The 21023-nt window shown below is 38.6% G+C and overlaps 1 long non-coding RNA gene across 1 annotated transcript; it reads right to left on the bottom strand.

The window, feature by feature from the left end:
• Nucleotides 1-637: 637 nt before the first annotated feature.
• Nucleotides 638-20532, bottom strand: LOC135579550 (uncharacterized). Its single transcript, XR_010472831.1, has 3 exons — nt 5787-20532; nt 3973-4060; nt 638-1134 (listed from the first exon to the last, which is right to left on the bottom strand). It is a non-coding gene; the product is annotated as an uncharacterized LOC135579550 (long non-coding RNA).
• Between the last annotated feature and the right edge of the window lie 491 nt (nt 20533-21023).

The raw sequence follows: 21023 nt of genomic DNA, 5'->3' as shown, positions 1-21023 counted from the left end.
ATGACAGACACTATAAAATCACAGCGTTACCGCTGTTTATTAGAAAGCACATCTGATTAAAACTCTCTAACACTTTCCATTAAAATTATTATTTTGAAAACAAGTCACTGTTCTCATTAAGGAACGCCAAGCGGCTTTCAGATAAATTGGGAACTGACCTTAAACTTGATTCAGTACTCAGAGGGACTTGTAAAATTTCAGAAAAAGTTCAAAAACCTATTTTTACTGATTTCAGATGAATCATATGTAACCAGACTGAGGGTTTCTTCTGCTTGCATATGTGCTCAGGTTTAAGAGTGTTTCCAGAAAGAGTAGTAGTAACTTGTATAAATTTAGGCAAGTACATCACTGTCCGTAGACTCAGAGTCTAAGAAATCATATTTTTTACATTTCTCTGAACCTGTTAATAACAAACTCCTGCTGAATTTAAAGCAAACAACTTATTCCCAATAGTGTTATTAATTATTTTCCTGCTGAAAATACTTCAAAACACCTTAGATATTTTAATTTCATAAGAATTCATCAAAAATTATATTTTCCAAAATGTCAGGGCAGGTATACTGAGCCAGCCAAGAGAGGGTGTAAGACCAAAAAAGTGTGACATTTACACTAGGTGTCTGCCTAATGTAAATTTTCATTAGGTGTCATGATATTCAACTATTGTGAAATAGTAAAATACACCCAAAGAGTGCTATATTTTTTTACCTCTGGGTTCCGATGACATGCACAAGCTGTTGGAGTAATATTGTCACCAGCAACCCATGATAAAAAATAGTTCTGTTTAATACGGTTGGGTGCAGTTCACTCTTTCTATTGTAAATATAATGCAGAATATCACATGAGAGTCACTAAATTATATAACTGTTCATGCAAACCTTTGCATTACCCCTAATGGGCCCTCATAAATCTGGAATGTTTTGCTATTTCTTCCCCTTCTCAAGTATCCAGATTTGGTTGTATTTCTTTTCAAATACTTGTATAGATCTTTTTCTCCATTGCTGTCAGTCAAGTTACCATTGGGGTGAAGGTTCAGTACCAGTTGCTGTGCATAGCAGGAAAGCAAAACCTACAGACAATACTTGCCATCAGCAAGAGGTAGAGTTGAGCTGCTTGCTTGACAAATGCTTCTTAAACCTAAATAAGGCAAAAAGGAACAAGCACAATGTTTCAGAGAACCAGTCTGTAGTAGCTTGCATTCAAAAAGAAAGTGTGGGAGGCCAGACTCTCAACTGAAAACATTTAAAGTTTTGCTATTGTTTCTGAATAACAATAGACCACATAATAAAATCCCCATATAGAAGAATATAGAAAAGAAAGATTATAGAATAAGAAAAGAAGAATATAGAAGAAAAGAAGAATATAGAAAAAAAAAAAGTTTCCCACAAGAGTTGATGCCACTTTCTGATAAAACTAATTGGGTTTTTTTTTTCTGTATCAGAAAATGCCAGTCCATAAAAAAATTACAGAAATATATCAATTTCTATGAACTTTGACCAAAGCACACGGACGGTTATAATGAGTCAAGGCAAATTAAAAGCTGCTAACAGCTCCATTTTCTCATTGCAAAAATGAATTATGCAATCTCTGTTTTTTTCAAAGCAATATTTTTCTTTTAATTTCTTATTTTCTCACTGCTCAGTCCCCCACAGCCAACAGAGGACACTCATTAAGAGCTTGCTCCACCTGACCCTTGAATGGCTGCTTCATGATGAGGACGAGGAAGAGACCTCCTGTGAGGGCTGAGAGAAAAGCGTGGTTTCATTCCTCTGAGCTCTACAGGTCATGTTACCAAATGTTTTGCAATGGGGACCTGTTCTGTTCTGTTCTTCTTGAGGAATTTCACGCACTTCTGGCTCCTACTGATCCTAGTTGGTGATACCGGGGCTTTGCTGGAAGGACCGAGGGATTAACCGTCATTGCTTCAAAAGTGGACAAGTTAGGTGGTGGTGCACAGCTGGGTCAGAGATTTGTGTCCTGGTGCTCCCAAATCCTGCCCCCAGGCCTCTGACTGTGGCCTTTTGTTCAAAGTACCTGAATGAGATAAGTTTGGTTTTGAGTGTAGGCTCTGCTTAGTCATTCTGTTTCTATTCATATGGATCATTCCCGTTCTATCCCAGGGAATGTTCCTTGTGGAAAAAATCATTAAGAATGCAATCTTACCCCTTTCTTCTCAACTTTCTGGCTCTCCTTTTTGTCTGTTTATCTGTCACTTTGATCAGATAGTATCCAACTGTGCTTAGACATATTTTTTAATAATCTGCCCAGGTTCTGCCTCTGTCTTGACAGAGTGCACTTGAGTTTTCTTCCAAGATACAGTCAGTAAAATATCTTACATTCATAAAATACATCAGTAGAGGAAGAAAAAACAGACCTCTGTCTCTAATTACTGCACCACCACCTACTGCTTTCTCCACCTCTTCCCAGTATTTTGTGGTTCAAGAAACATAAGATTTTCTTATATTTTCTTCCCTATCTTTTAGGTTTTCAGACGTATTAAAAACTTGTCATACAGTATCATACAGCACTGCTGAAACTATTTCAGCTAAATTCATATGTCTAGTATTGAGAATTGCAAGCAGATAATAAAAAGAAATAATCAAAACAAGCCCTCCTATCAACTGTACTGCCACCTTGTCAGGATTTCCAAGCACATGAGTAGCTATATTTCACCATAATTTTGTAGAACTGTACAAAATAGACCTGCAAGATCATGAAACCACCTAATTTACCCTTCTCACATCAAGATCATCCATATCTAAACCATCTGTCACCTTTTTTTTTGCTTCCTTAAAGTCCAGTTGTACAGATTTAATTTCACCTGAAACACATTGATAAGAAAGTGCCAGTTTACTTTCTATTAGTTTTCTTTTCCCCTTTCTCTCTCTTGCTGTTCAAGAAAATCCTCAGCTGTTTGCCCTAACTGCAGGGATATGGTATCAATTTTAGTACTTTGAGTCAGCTGTGGTAAATTAAAATATTTTTCTACAACACTCTAGATAACTGGGTTAAAGAGAGTTGAAGTGGCAATGAAAAAACTGCTTTCTTGAAGACAAAAGAAAGTTAATGCCTTGGAAATCATGTTGTTTGGCTAAAAAACTTTGTTTATCCAAATTCTCCTTCTTGCTACCATTTAGAAGAGAGAAGTCTGAGTTTAAGCTGTGCTGTTTGAGAAGTGTGTGAGTGTTTTGATGGTATTCAAAACCTACTCATAGAATCTCTTAGTCTCACAACTTTGATTAGCATTTGATCAACACTCATTCATCCTATCAAGACAGAAAGAAACTGTCTCTTGTCTCTCTGTACAAAAAATTGACATGTAGTCCTATACAAGTGCACTGTTTCCCAATTCATTTAGGAAACTCTCCTTTGGTTGTGGTATTTTTCGGGAAAAAAAGAGGGGAAGTTTAGTAATGTGCTCCATGCAATTCTCCCAGTGCTACTACTCTTTTGCTTACTGCCTCTTATCTCTATTCCACTATGATAAACTGTCCCAAAATCAAGTAAACTGTACCTTCCTTCATAAAAATTCTCTTCTGTTCTCAGCATCACTCTGTGAAACATTAGTCCTTTGTTTTTAGCCTTTGTCTTCATCTCATATCTAATTGTTCAAAATGTTTGTTCTATAAGGAGAGATGGATCCCACCTATATACAAGATAAACCTGCCCTTTCTCCTACTCATGTATTGCATTCTGCCACCCTCATCATCCTTCTATCCAGTAACAGTAGTTGTCTGGGACCTTACAGGGAAGCTCCACAAAGGAGAAAAAAACAGTGACATGAAGTCTGAAGATGTTACTTAGTAAAATCTTTTCATGTACAGTTGTTAAATGAGGTAGTCACATAGCTTATAAAGCTGCTTACGAATCTCATCCTAGTCTACATTCTGTCATCCAGGGAGCATTTCTTCCTCAGTGCTTGGCCCTTCAGAGACAAAGGCAAAGGCACTTTTTGTTTGTTTTTTGCTAACCCACCTTCTTCCTGTACCTTCCTCAGCCCCAAAATTTGCTTCACTTAAGCGCCTTCATAGCTGATGGTGGAAAAGAGGTAATGACGGAAGACCTAGCAAAAACAAATATGTGACAGGCTAGCAAACGAGTTAATGTTAAAATTTTTAAAAACTTAAAATAAAAATAATTAAAAAGACAACAAAAGCCACAAAAAACACCACCTAAGAAACATTATTTCAGTCACAGGACAATAAAAGTTTGGTGAGCTGCTGGCTGTAGCTCTGCTCTGTGCCAAAATACATTTATTTCTCTCCTTGTTTGTTAGCTCTGCCTTTGTTTCTTCTCTGCCAGTTCAAGACCCATTAAGGCCATATATATTAACAATGGTGATTTTACAATCAAATATACAATGCATGAATTCACCGTGGCCAAAGCCAAATGCACTCTCAAAATGCTAACGCTTAGGGAAATAGTCCAGAGGGGGTTTTTTGCCATAATATTTATTATAGCAATACCATAGATTCTGTTAGTAAAACCACTGCTGTGTCAGCATGTTCTGGAAAAAATAATAAAATGAACTATAAATAAAATACATAAATTTAATTAAAGATTAAATCCTTAGGCAGAACCCCTTCCTTAAAAGGGACTATAAATACTTTTTGTTGTTTTATCTTTGTGATATATCATGTTTTATTCTCCAGTTTATATTTTATTAATCTTGCTGCTTATTTACAAACATAGTAATTATTCAAAAGATGAATGGATGAATGTACAGAATCACCGGATATAAAGCTATTCATGTAAAAAGTAATCCAATCTCTGCTATAATAATTCTACAGAAACACACCACAGAGGCGGTCAGGTCAAAAAAGTGAATCTTCTACATTTTCTGGTTGCTGCTTTAAAACAGATTTTTTTTTTTCTATTTTGAAAGTAATATAACTTGTTATTCTTGGGATACACAAAGATCAATAAACTAAACAAAAACACTTAAACATATATTATTGTTTTAATATAATTATTTATAATTTTGAAATGCTCCCCATTTCCCTGAGCTGCCTTGTTTCAGCATCAATCTGCGTTATGAGATTATTCTATTCTTTCCTGCAAGCTCCTGTGAAATGCCTGTATTTATGCTTAGGACAGAAACACTTTTCTACATATGATCAAAGCTGTTATTCCTACAGATACCCTTAAAGACCAATGTAGACCTTTCAGATACATGGTGGAAAACTTTTAGGATACTGTCATCCAACTTGAAATGCTTCTTTTCAGAAGAGAGCCTGCACTGCAGGCAGATGGACATAGTGGATGTTTGGTGTCTCTGAACAGCATGTTCTAGAAATCCAAGGTAGCTACAGATGAAGTTTCTTACCTACATGTATTGCCCTCTAGAGATGTCTCTCTAAGCACTGAGGGTTGTAGATGACACAAAAGGAATCAGGAACTGAGATAGTAGCCCTAATTTTCAGTTAAAAATAAAGGACAAAAGAAAAAGACGGGGCAGTTTATATATTGATTCCAATGTCAAAAGAAAAGTCAAGAGCAGCCCAAGAGAGAGGTATATCATGCATGTTTGTGACAGCAGCCCACAGGTGAGTGCTGACATTGCTGTGGGGAATCTGAACCTGAGATTATCAACTGAAAAACAGCAGGCATGCAGTGACCTGGATTCATGTTCTGATGTCCATGGAGAAGTTAATGAATTTCTGAGCATCCTTTAAGCATCTATTATACAAATATATCGCAGATTTCAGGAGAATATTGACTCATTGAGGCTAACCAGTAGGTAGGCATTGGCAACAGCAAGTGAACAAGATCATTATTTCATTGCTTACCTTGAGGGAGATGACCAGGTAAGTCCCATTGAAGTCCTTGTCTCTTGTTTCTTTTCACCCGTACTGATGGCCAGGGGCCAGAAGGACAACTGTGCATCTGAGACTGGTGCTTTGTTATCAAGGGTGAAGCCTTGTTCCCTCTTCCAGATCTTTGGTTTAAACATGCCAATGTGAGCTAGTCATGGTCCAGACACATGTAAGAGCTTGGTAGATGACAAGGGCAAGAACTTGGCATGACACATCTTGCAGTGAGGCCTGGGCAAGCGTGTTTAGACATACAGGCATGAGAATGGTATGCGTGAAAAGTCTGATATGTGTGAAAGAAGACCATTGACTTTAGGGACCTTAGAAAACCTGATAGATACAGACAACAAATACAGAAATGCCAAATCACTGATGGCCATCTGATTGCATAGAGCAGCCTAAAATGTCTAAAACTGGAGATTAATCTCAGTTATGAAGCTTGGGCATGTGCATTCCAATCTTATCACTGCAAATAAAAGACAAATTAGCTCCTGAAAGGCCAATCTCATTAAGAGTCTTGTGGGTTTATGTAACAGAAATAAATGTAGGACTTTAACATGAGAGGGCTTATAGTTTTATTAATGGGATAATAAAACAATAAAACGAGTAATGTGTTAATATGTTAGTTTGAGGTATGTACAGACAAGGTAATAAAGATGTTTAAGTAGCTGATATCCTTAAAAGATATTAGCACAATCACATCTTTTACGTCGTACATTTTGAGACAGAAGGTCAAGTTTTTATGTTAATGCATTATGTTAATTTTAAAGTTAAATTTACCATCTGACAGATTAAGGTGTCTTAAGTATATTACGGACTACATAGCCTTATATAGCTGAAAAATGAGTAATGGCCCTAGGTGTCTTTAGAAGCTAACAGTGTGTGTTTGCAGGAAAGGAGAGGAGCTGAGAGCAGTTTTCCCAAAACAAAGCTTCTGAAATCTATCATTCCCCTAGCTCCTGCCAAGTTGAGATTATAAGTATGATAAGAAACTAAAAAGTTCAAATTATTACTCGACTTTCTCAACGGAGTGGGAAATTGAATCTTGTTTCTTTCTCTTGTCCAAGTACACAGTGCTTGCTCTAATAACTTCAATAATATTAATAACTTGTATTTGAATGTTTAAAGAGGCAGATGTAGTAAAGGCATACAGATGTGTTGGCTGGTTGTTTTCTACCTAGCAGTCAACCGATCCTGTTCTCATCTGGTGAGATGATGTACCCTGCAGTGTATGTCTTCATGCTACTCACTGGACTAGGGCAGTTATATCCAAATTTGCCTTAAATTAGTCAGTTTGGGAGTTGGCAGCCATTTACCAGTGACAGCATGGAGCTCAGCACTAGCAATCAGCCTAGTCATTTGCCCTGCAGGCTTGTTTTCCAGGTGACATCCAGACTGCCACTTCTCTGGATGGATCTAGTTAGCTGAAGATGAATCACTGCAGCTGTACTCCGCCAGTGTTATTAAGCACCTGTCCTGTTAGGAGGAAGTCCTCTGATCCTTTAAGCACACAAATTGTACTAGCTCTTTGAAGAACTTCCAGGTGAGGAAAAAATAATCCTCTGTGCCCTTATTCTGTTAATTTAGGGAGGTAGGACAGGAATATCCTATGTTGAAGGCAGAGGACGGCCATTTCTCTCTCTGCTATTACACCCCTTTTCACAGGGCTCTCCCAGATACAATCCCACCTTCCCAGCCCTGGCAATCCTTCGTGCTGCCCCATGCCAGCTCTGCATAACACACCTCTCTCCCTCCAGCCTCTCCAGCACCAGCCATCACCTCCTTGCAGACCCTCTCAACAGGGAGCATTAAGCAAGTGGCAAGCTTGGCCAGATCCTTCAGACTGTTGCCCAGAAAAAATGACATTAGTTTTGCCACTAGCAAGTCATATATCTTTGGTATCACTCTGATGTCCAAACACATCATCCTTCACGAGAAGAACATCTAAAGCCCCACTAACACTCTGTATGAACATGGCTTGACCTACCACTCTTTTTGCTGTGCTGTTCAGAGCCATAAATATTTTGTTTTTCTCAACAGAGCAACATCATGTCTTCTTCTCTGGCTAGGCTTTATAGAGAAACAGCATGTATCACCATACCTTGTGTTGAGCCGGGGATGGTAAGCGTGGCATGAGAATATCACTCACACGTGGTTGGGGGGAGCACCTTGCACATGGCAGACAGCAGGCACTGGGGACAAGCTGACACCACGCTGCCACACTCACTTATGTAGAAAACCCTTTGAGCATCCACAGGAGTCAACACTGAGGTGCTGCAGGGACCTTTAATATCATACACTTAAGTTAGGTACTTGAAAGCTAGACTGCAGCTGAAGCAGAGATTTGAAAACCATGATTTTGGCTTGCAGACCTAAATGGCTTTCAGTAGCTGTATTAGATGCCTATACCTGGGCCTTAAAAGACAAAACTCCCTAAACTGCTTTAGATTACTTTGTATTTCAGTTTGTATTCTGAGGTGCCTCAGAATTAGGAACAGAAATATTTACCATAGATATAGAAACAATGTGGCGGTAGAAGCCCTCATAAGATCATCTATTCTCCTGCTCACAGGGGGATCATGTATACTTGCATCAGTACCAACAGATGTTTGCCTAATCAAGGCCTCCAAGGATGTAAGCACCACATCTTTAGGCAATCCATTCTAGTGCTGCACTCCCTTTATTACTTTGTTTTGGTTATTTTTTTACCTAATGGCTGACCTGGATTGTTCTTGTGGAAATTTAGTGCTTATCTCATGTACACTGAAAAGTATAGTCTTTTGGATCTGATTTGCTTTGATTTCTTTATCAGCAAAACCAAAATTCTATATGAGCTTGTGAAAAGTGGCAAATGCTTTTATATTCCCTGATATTTCCTGTTAATCAGATCTTTGGAAAGAAAAAAAAATTAAAAAAACATACAAAAAAATGCTTTGGCAACATATACCAAGTTTTAAGTTCTCTGAGATGTTTGTAAAGAAACTTGTTTTCAACACTTTCATCCTCCAGAAAAATTCAAAGTTTACAATCAGCTCTGCAGAAGCTGAACACAGCACAATCTCCACATGGGTAGGTGTTTCCCCATATTATCTGCAGCCTTAAATGTTAGCACAGCACAGATTCAAAAAGTTTTTCATATTTACAGTCACAGCCTTTAAAAAAAAAAAAAAACAAAAAAACCCACTGCACCTTTTATAGTAACAAAACAAATGCAAGATACCACAGCTGCTTTATGTTCCTGTTTCTAGTCTACTGAGCTGCTGAAAAAAATAGATGTGAATGATTAGGAAAATAAGTAAATAGCTAGTTGAAATAAGCACAGTATTGTTCAATTACATGTTAATACAAAGTGACTAAAACCCACAGTTTTCAGTTTTGTGGAAGGACAGATTGAAGAAATACAGCTAATGCCTGTTGAAGTTAGGAAATATCTCTCTACTATGATTGAATGTCATGAATCAAGGAGGCATCATTTTATCAGACATTAGTTGGATTCTATTCAATACAATTAACCATTTACCTTTCCATTCACCCTCATCTTGAATATAACTCTCTGCCATGCTGAAACGACAAGGTTATAAACATGCAATGACAGAGTATCATGAGTTGCCTGTATCTATCAAAGAAATAGTACAGAAATCAATAGCATAGAGGAGGAGGAGGATCCTGGGAATTACATGAGTAGATGAAGGAAACATATCTGCAGGTATGCCAAGAGCCTCCTGTCTGTTCTGTGACAGATTGTTTCAACACCGCTAAAGTGTTCCCTTTATTGCTTTTCCTCCTGTAGCTATAATATAAATATCTCTCAGGAGACCTTGTACATGTTCCACTTAGATATTTGGATTTGTATCTATTGGAAAATATGTTTCCCACCCATCTTCTTATTCTCCTGAAGTCACTTGGTTTTCAGAACTGAATAACATAATATCTGTTCTGCAGGAGATATAAACTATTTCACCTCAAAGTCATTGGCAGTAAACATATTCACTGGTGTATGTTGACTATTAATTACACAGGTAGGAAAAAGTACAAAATGATACATCTGAGAAAACAAGACAAGTAGTAATAGTTGTGACTTATGTCATTCCTAAAACAAAAATACAGTTTAAAGACTGAAGCAATGAGAAACTGTCATTGCATTTCTGTGCAGTCAGAAGGAAATAGTCCCGTGAATAACTAAGCAGAATTTAGTTATTAATATTTCTAACATGCATAATAATAAAAGTACTTTCTATTTTATTACTCTAAAATTGGAAGAGCCACAAAAATTTGTATGCAAGTGATGTAAAACTCTTAAATTGTATTGGTTAAGAAAAAAGTTTTTTCTAAATCTGTAATTTTTAAGATTTACCATTTTTTACATTAACTGAAAAATTCAGTTGTGACTGAATTTTTGACCTAAACATTGAACTTTTTTATTTAAAAAATAGAAAAGAAGAGGCTAGGGCTAATTCAGGACTTTTTTGTGGGAGTGAGGATAGTAAATTCATTAAAAGGTCATTTCCTCAAGAGCAGCTTCAGTAGAACTAATTGACATTTTCCAAAAAGATAAAGGATTATCAGATGTATAATAAGCACAGAACCAACCCTGAAACTCCATGAGGCACCCCTAAAGAGCCACAGAAAGGTAGCAAGAGGAAACAAAGCACCTTAAATATGACTAACTGAAAAAGAGAGAAGAGATTGAAATGGTAGAGGCCAGCCTGGTGAGCAAGCAAAAGAATTAGGTTAGCTGTTAAATCCACAAAGCTGGTACCACTTGTCTTTTTTGATTCTATGCTGTTCTGTTGCTATGAAAAGCTTATTTATTTAAAACATTTGTGTAACTCCATCACCTCCATGTGAACAGTTTTGGAAAAGAAAATCCTTACTACTGAACAGCAAAACCAAAGTGAAACACTTTAAAAAATGTCAACCACAAGAGAGTAGTAAATATGTTTATAACAAAAATACTGCCATTAATTATAATGAGATTTTCTCATGTGGAACATTTACAGGATTCAGCCCAATAGCTAAAGCATAGCACACACCACTGTTGTTCATAATACTAAATTTGCTCTCTAATGTCGTTGCACTATAAAGTAATTATAGGTGCATTTGATGTGGAAGTGATAACTGTGTAGTTTTGATCTGAAGTGTGTTCAGGTCTAGGTGGCCCACTGGGCAGGTGTCACTGTCCACCTCATCTACTGGAGCTGACAGGATGTGTCCTGGATTTTGGATACATTTGATTCATCTGCCTGAATGATCCACTTACAGTTGGGTGAACCGTGGATAGGGCTGTAAGTTTTGCCACTGGATCACTTCAGTGATACTCTTTGTAATCCCTCATGCTTTTTTTTTCTGTGAACCAAAATCATTTCAGACTAGTTGCTCAAGGGAGAGGAATGATGAAAGAGATTCTATGTTCATTGAAAAGTTGGAGGGATAACAGGTTGTTTTCTTAATGCTTTGAAATACAGAAAACCACTAAAAGCAAAAATATTAGCTTTCTGCCCTTGTCTTCTGACCCTTCAAACAAAATAATATATATCCAATAACCAGACAGAAAGATCCAGGCCTCCTTGTGTGAAGGCCAAAATAGCTTCAAGGCTCTATTTCAGCAAAAAGATACTGTTTTATCACCCAGACCTGACTACACTCTTACTTGGTAAAACCAGACCTGCATGCTATTGCTCGGTGTGGTCTGAGCAGTTAAGGATCTTCTGACTGGCCTGGAGGCATGAACTTGAATTCATCCAAGTTTTTTGATGAGTAAAACTTCTGATTCTTCTATGCGCCTTCTCTTTGTTTCTGTATGATAAAGGTAGCACCTTGTGAGAATTTACAGGCTTTAGAGGAACAGTTAATAGAGTTTCCAGACAGATCAAGAAACAGGTGGCTAGTGGGTTTAGGAAGGAAGGGGACTGTGCAAAGTTTGGAAGTTCAAGGAGACAGAGTCCAGTTAACTCCTTTCTCCCTCTTCCTGTTAGCAACAGAGTGAGCTGGTGACACCACATCTAACATCCCACCTTTATAATCAAAACTTAACAGAGAGCTGTGTTGGATATTAGGGACAGAAATAATATAGTCCTGTATGTATAAGTGAACTCTGTTTTTTAATATTATTTGACCTGCAGTGTGTGCTCACCAGCATGAAGGATTAAATGGACAGTTATTTTTTTTTCACCACTGGCTGTTTAAATGTTTTAACAGACTTAATTCACCTCTTCACTTGGTTGCACTTTCATAGCCATTTCCCATCCACTTGGCAGCTCTCTGAAAGGTCTCTCTCAGATTGGCCAACATGAATGCAATCAAATAATATTGTGGGGAAATAAAAAACAAAAAGCTGAACAAAATAAAAGACCTTTCAATCATGCAATTGTGATTCAAATTTGCATGTATCCAAATATTTTCTTTGGTAAAGCTTTTCACAATCCCCTGTGCAAGGCAGCAATCAGCTGTTAACAGGAGATAAATTAAAGAATGGAGAATTATAACACACATTCCCCCTGCATATTGGCCTTAACACAAACATCAATCATTTTCCAAGGTAATTAGTATTGTGTTGGCCCATAGGGACCAGGCGAGTGAAAAGGGTAAGATTTAGTGCTCTATGCAACATGCACAAACACATGCACATCCACACACATGCATGCACCCACAGCAAAGAGGTTTTTTTAGTGCTAGAGAGCTCGCTGTAAAAGCTCCCTGTGAATGTGACAAATGTCTTGAGACAAATTTTAAAAACAGAAGAGCCATATACTGATCAAATTTATACAGATGCAAACCCAGAACAACACCACTAATGTCCACACCATTTCTCAAAGTTCACACAGAAGTAAATGAAATCTGAATCTGGCTTAAAGTCCTTGCCAAGTTCTCAGGCAACAATACTTTCTTGATTAAGCAACAGGCTATGAAGAACAAGGAGCTATTGTCCAAGCAGCTGGCAGCAGACTGATTAATAATAGCACTACCAGACATCTGAGACATGCTAAAAGTTATTGAATTCATTAAGCTAAACTCTGTTGCAACTTGAAATCACTAGGAGTCTTGCCACTGATCACTGTTGAGGCCAGCCTGTCATTATTTCCCATATAAAATAGGCAATAAAGCAGCAGTGCCAAAATAACATTGAAAACCAAAATTGGACAGACCCTTAGGAAATACACAAGTTGTGAAATCATTTAATTTTAGAAGCTGAGGATGGACAGCAAATCTAATAGAAATCAGAATAAAAAGTGCTATGCTACAGTTCTTCAGACACCCTTAACCCCAATACACTATTAAATTATGTAGTAATACAATCCTAACTGATGAGTTTTGTCTTTGTTTTTTGTTTGTTTTCAGCACACACACACACACACACACACACGTGCAGACAAAAGTAAAATGAACAACTCTGTGATTCCACAGTCACATGAGGAGGTTTTAGTATCCCTTTTAAGTCCATACACAAAAGAAAAATAAAGCAACTTTCACACACAAAAGAAAAATAAAGCAACTTTCACTATTGGACTTAAGCATTAAACGTAGGAAAAGGACGTGCAAGTCGTCACTTGGTGGCAGATAAATGATTAACAGGCTGTCAGATAAATGTTTTTAAGAGTTTTTACAGTTTTAATTCCTGTTCCCTCTCCTTTCTTTTTTTTTTTCTTCTTTCGTTGTCATTCTAACTGGAGTCACAGATGGTTCTTGACTCCAAAACTATTAGAAGCAAAAGACAGGTTCCCACCATGCATCTGCTTTTGAAACCACATCTCATCCCACTTGGACACATTTCTGGTGCTCTGTCTGTGCTCACAGCAGATGTACACCTTCCACAGGCACTTGCCAGAATGAGGACTGCCTATACCCACAATACTGATTAGAGAACCAGATACTGTTATATCTTACTTTCCTACAGATACAAATTACAACCCAACACAGGGAAAATGCAAAAATACCTTTAAATGTCCTCTTTGTTGTGAATTACCAGAGGATTTTTACATACCTGCCCTGAGCTGCTGTTTCCCATCTCAGCAGTGCTCAGCTGCAGGGTGTCCCAGGGAGTGGTACAGCTGTAAACCTCCGGTGCAGGGCAAGAGAAACTGAGGCACCAGCGAGGAAGTGATTTGCTGCCTGTCATTCAGCAACTCGGTGGGTAAATGTGGGTAACCCAACGCACTTCTGAGATTATTGCCACGGCATTGTCAGTCAGCTTGTGCCTTATGCCAGTTCAGAAGACGAAAGGTTAACCTGGTCATTGAGAAACTTGCATCCAAACAGCATACCCAGCACTTCCAACTGCAGAGCAGAACACAGGCTGTACTTAATGCAATAAGTCTTGGATACAAAGGCCAAAGAAGAGGAGGGATTTCTTGCCCTGCTGACAATGCTGCAGCCTGAAAATGAGGAAGGTTTGCCCTTCAGCTATTGCTGTGGGATAATACAGACTGGACATTAGAGACTAAAACAGGGAGACTTTCCACTTTTACCCTGTAAGTGCCCTTTTCAGGTGTCATGGAAAGAAAACAAATTGCCAAGCTCTGAAGGCAGAGTTGGTGTTCAAACTGAACAAATTGAGCCCTTTGTGGGTCTACCTGAGCTAGCTCTCAGTAGCCCAGCTTGGGTGTGGGAGGCAGTATGGCCCCATTTTTCTGGCAGTCTGTCTAAACTAACTGACAGGCTAATCAAGCTGGGAAATCTCTGCTGACATGATTAAACTGCATTCAATGCCAAAACTAGTTGCTTGGGGATAGCTCTGTATCTGCACACCACTGACACTAGAACTAAAAATATCAACAGTGGAGAAAAATCAGCGTGGAGGAGATGGCAGAGGGTTCTCCTGTTCACTTGCAGCACATGTAACAGCAGCTCTTGAAATGATTCTCCACGATCAGTGTTTCCAGCTCACAGTCCTTGTGTGTTATTATTGAGCCTGCAGTACAGGAACCAGCAAGCCGAGTGGAGGAGGACGAGGAGACTGGGTCTGGAACGATGTGAGGGGAAACAGCCTGGAAAAGGTCAGGTAAGGAGATCAGTGCGAGTGGTGACAAGAAAGGGATATCAGAGGTTTGACCAGGATCTCAGGCATGCATTGACAGACAGCCTCAAGACAAGAAGTTGGTGGAAAGGGATAAAAATGTACAAGAAGTTTGAACCCTGCATGAGGAGGCAGAAGACATAAGAAGGAAAAGCTAAGCAAGAGCCTGGTTATAGAAACAGAGCAAGGGTAATGTGAGTTATGATCCCACTTCTTCCAGCATTTCGTCTTGTGGGACCCAACAGCTTTGTAATTTATTAATCCTTTTAACCTCCTTGGAGGTCCAGTCAAAAAGAAATTCTGCACAAATGAGGTCAGCTTTACCCTCCTTCCAGGGCTCAGGCTGTTACTAGTTTATTCTTTCCCCCATGCTGTGGATGACCCAGAAGAAATGACACGTATCCAAGAGTGAAGAGCAGGGTCTAGCCTTTGCTGTTGGGCTTGGTCAGCTTGCAGAGGTACTGATAATAAATTCAGAGATTCTAAGAGACATCAGACACAGAAGTACATTTATTCAGAAGTAGTATTTCCCACTTAAAAATCAGGCACAGGTGATAAGGAGACTGTGTGTGGAGGATTTTTGTTTGTATTCTTCTCTTTTGCTTTTATGTTTCTGTTCTTGAAGAAACCTTTGGAAAATAGCAATTTATTCAGAGCCTGTCACACAGCTGACAGTCTGCTGCTGCTATCAGAAGATACATCTTATTTCTGTTGAGCTAGTTGACAGACACTTGTAAGGTTTCTCTGCTTTACATCTCAGCTCCAGGAGACATCCTTACAAAAAGAGAGCATTCTATCTATTCCTCTTGTGGCTAACAGATTATTATTATTATTTGTTTCTTATCCCAAACAATCAATACTCAGCAGTCTGTCCTGAGCCACACTGCTTACATTTCTTTCCCCTGTTCGCTAGGTGAGCTTTGTCCTATTATTAACTTCATTTTCCTGCACATAAAGCTGACTGGTGAGGCTCTTTGGAATATTGCTGTCAAAATGATTTTTCAATAGAAAACAGTGTTTCTGCAAAATTGAATTTTTTTGCTGGGAAAATAGAATGAGTGGCCAGCACTCAGCCTGCCTCAAGGGCCAGGGTATCTCATGGGATATGTCACTCCAGAAACGTGTATATACATCGTAGATCAAGTGTCAGGCATCACTATGTAATGCCCCATGGAAGGAGGTATTGTGTGGGAGATGGCAAGGAGGCAAACATGGGAAAACAAGGAAAGCAAGCACAAGCAAACACAAGAAAAACATGGACCAAAGGATTTGGCAGACTGTGTTTCTGTGTGATTTTGCTGCATCCTCTGGACATGCAGCTTGAGATGAAACCTTCATTTGGGTGAAATTTCAACACACATTTTAACAGATTTTTTGGGATTAAGAAGTCCGTGATCTGACTTCAAGCCATTTGACTGCCTTTACAAATAGTTGCAATATTGTGCCACTAAACCCTGATTTATCCAAAGTGAGATAGCTCAAACTGTATATTATGCAAGCATGGTCATATGGCTTTAAATCAAAGTATGGCTTTGCCTTGCTTACATATCATTTGTGAAGCAAAAAATATTCACTAGTTCATTTTTTAACCTATTTTATTAAACTAATTCCAACGTTCTTTTTTTCTGAAGGGCAGAAATTATGACTTTGTGTGTCCAAAACATATTGTGATCCTGATGGTCTCACTCTCCAGGACCCTGTAAGAACTTACCATGTCTTGCATGCTTCAGAGTGTCAAACAGGGTCAAGGATAACCCAGGCAAAACCCTTCAGTACAACCTCACCTCTGTTGAATCCCCTATGACAGCACTGAAAGTCACAGCAAGGAAGTGAATTACAGTCAACTTCCAGGAGGTCCATGCTCTTTTTAATCAAGTCCTTAATTTCCACCAGTTTAATAGTGCCCAAGGAGCCTCAGTCCGTGCATTCAAACAGGCAGACCAGAGCCCATCTAGAAAGCCAACCAACCCCCATGAGAATTGCACATTATTTTGTCCACAGGAGACAGAGATAATCAAAGGAGATCATCCTGCTTATTCTTCTCTCTTTATTTAGATTGAGAGTCTTTCATAGCAGGGAGGTATTTTGTTCATGTTGCATAAGCACAGGGTGTATTCAAGTCACTTTTTCCTGTGTATTACACTGATCCTTTCCTCCTCTAAGCTTTAATCCCTAAAGGAAGTCCTGTCAAGCTCAGGGACAAAACCCTGTGCCAAGGAAGTCTGAACAACTGCTGCTCTTTTCTTTTCCTGGGATGTTGCTGTATTTAACTCACAGGCACATTTTAAATAAATGATAAAAAAATTTTGCAGTTATGTTTCCAAAGGATTAAAGAAAGTAATAAGTGGCTCTGGGACTTCCGTTCATCTACTTTTTATAAGGCATAGAAACTTTAGCTGATGGTATCCTTGAGGATATTTTCTAAGGCTGAGACACCATAATATTCTCCTGACACAGTCTGAGGAAGGGAAAAGAGAGCAAAAATGTGGCTGGAGCTGCATGACAGAAATGTAGATCAAAAACACTTACCTCTGCATTACAGTGTCAGCCTCTTGATTCTTCTCATGGCTTGCCCTGCATTCCTGAGGAGCCGGTCATGTACACCTTCTGGGTTTAGGAAGTGTGTGGCACCAACAGCACAAGCACAGCTTTACCAAAGTCAGGTTAACTCAGGAGGTCAGCTGACCCCTACACACACACACAAGGCCACAATTCCCAGATTGCAATTGCTATTGAATCTACAATTTCCCAAAATGTAGGATTTACAGTATTAGAAAGGATGAGAAAGCTTTGGCTACAGTACTGTGGTACACGCATTGCTCTGCAGCTACCACACCTCTGTTAAACATGAGCCATTTTTGTTCCTTTTGACCATGAAGTCAACATTTCTGTTGGCATTACTATTGCCTTTAATGTAGTGGTTTGGGATTTTTGTGTTTGTTTGTTTTGTTTTTCTACAGGATAGTATCTCTTTCATTTATCAAAAAAAATCTAGGCATGACTAAGATGTCTGTGGGGTGTAATAAACTCTGTCAAACTTGTGCTAGAAAGTGAAAGTGCTGGCAGGCAGGAAATGCTGGAAGAGATGTTATGTGGTCTCTTTGTTAAGGTTTTTTAACTCAAGCCTGGCCTGGCAAAGTCCTTCTCTGCTCTGACACAGATTTCCCACCCCACTCCATCAGAGGGGATGAGGCACTCTGGCCAACAGCTGGTCACTGGCAGTAGTCTCACCTCCAGATGTACCACCTGAGGATGCAGATTCTGAAAAACGACCAAAGCAAATATGTTTAAGTCCAGCTTCTATCAATGTTAATCCCTGAAAAAACAGGCCTTGAGTTTCTCATATGCCACACACAAATTAACAGGTACTTGGATCATAATCTCACTGTACCTCTCCTTCACTGAGCACCACTCCACCTGCGTAAAGAGGATAACAATAAGCCTTCATATTAAAGAAATTAATGATCACCTATGAAAAGTATGGTCAATCTAAAGACCAGCAGCATTTAAAAAAAAAAAAAAAAACAAACTGACATTTCAGAATTACAGCCCATACTGTCATGGCCATATAAGTCAGATTTACTGGGGAAAAAAAGCAGTGAGAGGGACAGAAGGGCCTTATACATATAATGCAGCCATCAAGTCTGTACCTGGTGTTTGAACATGTGCACACACACTTCCTGTGATAAATGGGGAAAAAAAAATTAGGAGCTCTTCTTTAAGTCTCTGAATGCCTAGTGGGCAATCTCTTTGTGGTTGAGCTACCTATTGCATTTTTACAACTGGAAGGTGAGAATTCTACACAAAGTATCACCAGGAGCTTCCAAACATTGTCACTGTCATACAATGATAACACTGAACTGCCTTAGTGGCTTCCTAGTTGCTGCACTTATTTGTCAACCCGGTCCTCAAAGCCCAAGTTTATCCTGCCAGGGAATAAAGAAGAAAGAAGTGAAACAATTGGTAGAAGAGTTGTTTGTGCATCATACTCTGGAAACAAAAAGCAGAGGAAAATACTTCCTTCTCCTTCCAACTTGACACATATAATAGCATGTTTCGATGCAGCCCTTTATGTGCAGCCATGTTCAATAGAGTGAAGTTCAATCACTGAGACGAGAACCGCTGCAGATCACAACTAAAGTGGCTGGCATTTGGAGATCTTAAATGTCAAAAAGAAGCCAGCAGTCAGTCATTGAAAATGAATAAAAATATCATAGCTTGAGTTACATCTGACTACATAAGGCTTTGTATGAATTAGGTGGGCTTTTTTGACAAAAAATTCTCCCTCTTCCCAAGCCAACGATCACCACTTCAATTGGACTTGGATAACATGCTGGTATAAACACAGATGCCTTCAAAGCTGGGTCAACAGTAGGTCAACTGTCCCACCAAAACTATTATTTCCCACAGGGAGACACAAGCATTAACCTGTAAAGGAAATGGTTTGTATAGACAGACTTCAGCATCCAATTCACACTGAACTCAGTGATTTGCTGATAGAAATCTTTTCTAGAACTAAGGTATATGCTTTTAGTGACATCTTCAACAGTTTTTGACCCATCATGCTTGGTGCATTCGTATATGTATATGCATAAGCTCTGGAACTGTTTCTAGCACTTTTAGCTCTGAAAGTCCAGAAAATGCAGACTAAGCTTGGTTGGCAGCAATGCGTGGTCGATGAGTCCACACACACATATAAACATATTCCATGCATCAATCAGAATAACCACTGCTAATTCAAGAGTCGTTTTCCACTGGCTGCATCAGTCATGACCCCATCAAATGAGAGCTGCTTCATCTGTGATAATGAAATACCTTATCAAAGAATGCATCAGCATCTCCACTACTTGGTTGCTTTAAAGAAAGATTACCTATATGAAAGTATAGTTTATATGCAGGTATCAGTCTTAAAGTAGAAATTACTGGCTAAAATTTTATGGCTTGCGATAGGTCAGATTAGATGATCACAATGATCCCTTCTGGCCTTAAAAGTCAATTAATTTTTAATAAAAAATTAATTTAAGTTGAACTCTGTCTTGTCTCTTTTATGCTGCTGCATTAAGATGAATTATCAGGATCTGTCATGAAAAATATTTCAAAAAAATCTTACAGAATAACTCTGGAAGAGAATGATATATCTGTGGACAGGCCTAGAAATGCCCTTAAGTTTTAAAATTTTATTCACCTTATGAAATATCTCTCCCTCCCATCTTAAGCCTCAATATTTGTAACTCAGTACTCCTAATGTTGCACTATATTCATGAAAGCATAAATGAAAAAATTACCTGCTATGTGAAATTTCCCAGACCACAGCTCCTACCAGATGTTTGCAGCTTACTAGGTAATGTGTATTGTTTGTTCCTACTTGATGATATCATAAGCAGAGAAGGGGTACTTCCTTGATTCTGAACCCTTGTAAATCTCTCAGACTTTCTGCTGTTTTGCTGAATGAGACAAAGTTCACAAAATCTCTTATCTGTGAAGTCAGAAAATTGCATGTTTCTCAACCTAACACAAGGGCTACATTTTTGTGTCAGAGCAGAATAATAAAGCCAAAGAATGTGCAAGAACAAACAGTTTGTAGAAGATAATGGAAATATCTCTTAGCATTTTGCCCTTTTCCCCACCCATTTTCTCTATGCAGAGTTGTGTCATATTCGCTTTTTTGCACTTCCTACCTTGTCTTCAGTTTTCCATGCTGTCTGTAACTCTGCTTTCCACTCTGCTTCCTCTCATGATAGCTGACCGAGGTTGAAACAGGAAACCAATAAATTCTACGGTTCTGTCAAACTTTCAAACCCAGAGCACTTAAGTAACTTCTAAATTGGTTGACCACAGGATAGACAAAAATACAGTAATGTGTGTACAGTCCTTCTGGAAACAATGCTTCATCTAATTAGCTTTTTAGCAACTCCAGTAGCAACCACAATGACAGCCATGATGGTAGTCACTGTGTAGTGAAAGAGCATTAACAGCATTTTACATTTATATTTTCTGCTGCACCAGAGAATTTTTTAATTTAATTTCAAATCTCATTACGTAAAGTCTGATCAAAAGTAACAAACCTAAAAGGAAAGTGATCTCATTTAATTGTAGTGCTTGGTTACACTTCATTTTTAAAGGTTGCTTTCACTTTATTTTATAGAACTGGTAATTTTTTTTATGACAAATTGTAAGGGGATTTCATTTAAAATCCTACT

The sequence above is a fragment of the Columba livia genome, chromosome 5 (genome assembly GCF_036013475.1).
Source record: "Columba livia isolate bColLiv1 breed racing homer chromosome 5, bColLiv1.pat.W.v2, whole genome shotgun sequence".
Lineage (NCBI taxonomy): Eukaryota > Metazoa > Chordata > Aves > Columbiformes > Columbidae > Columba > Columba livia.
The sequence above is the reverse complement of the archived record's forward strand: the minus strand, read 5'-3'. Positions and strand labels throughout refer to the sequence as shown.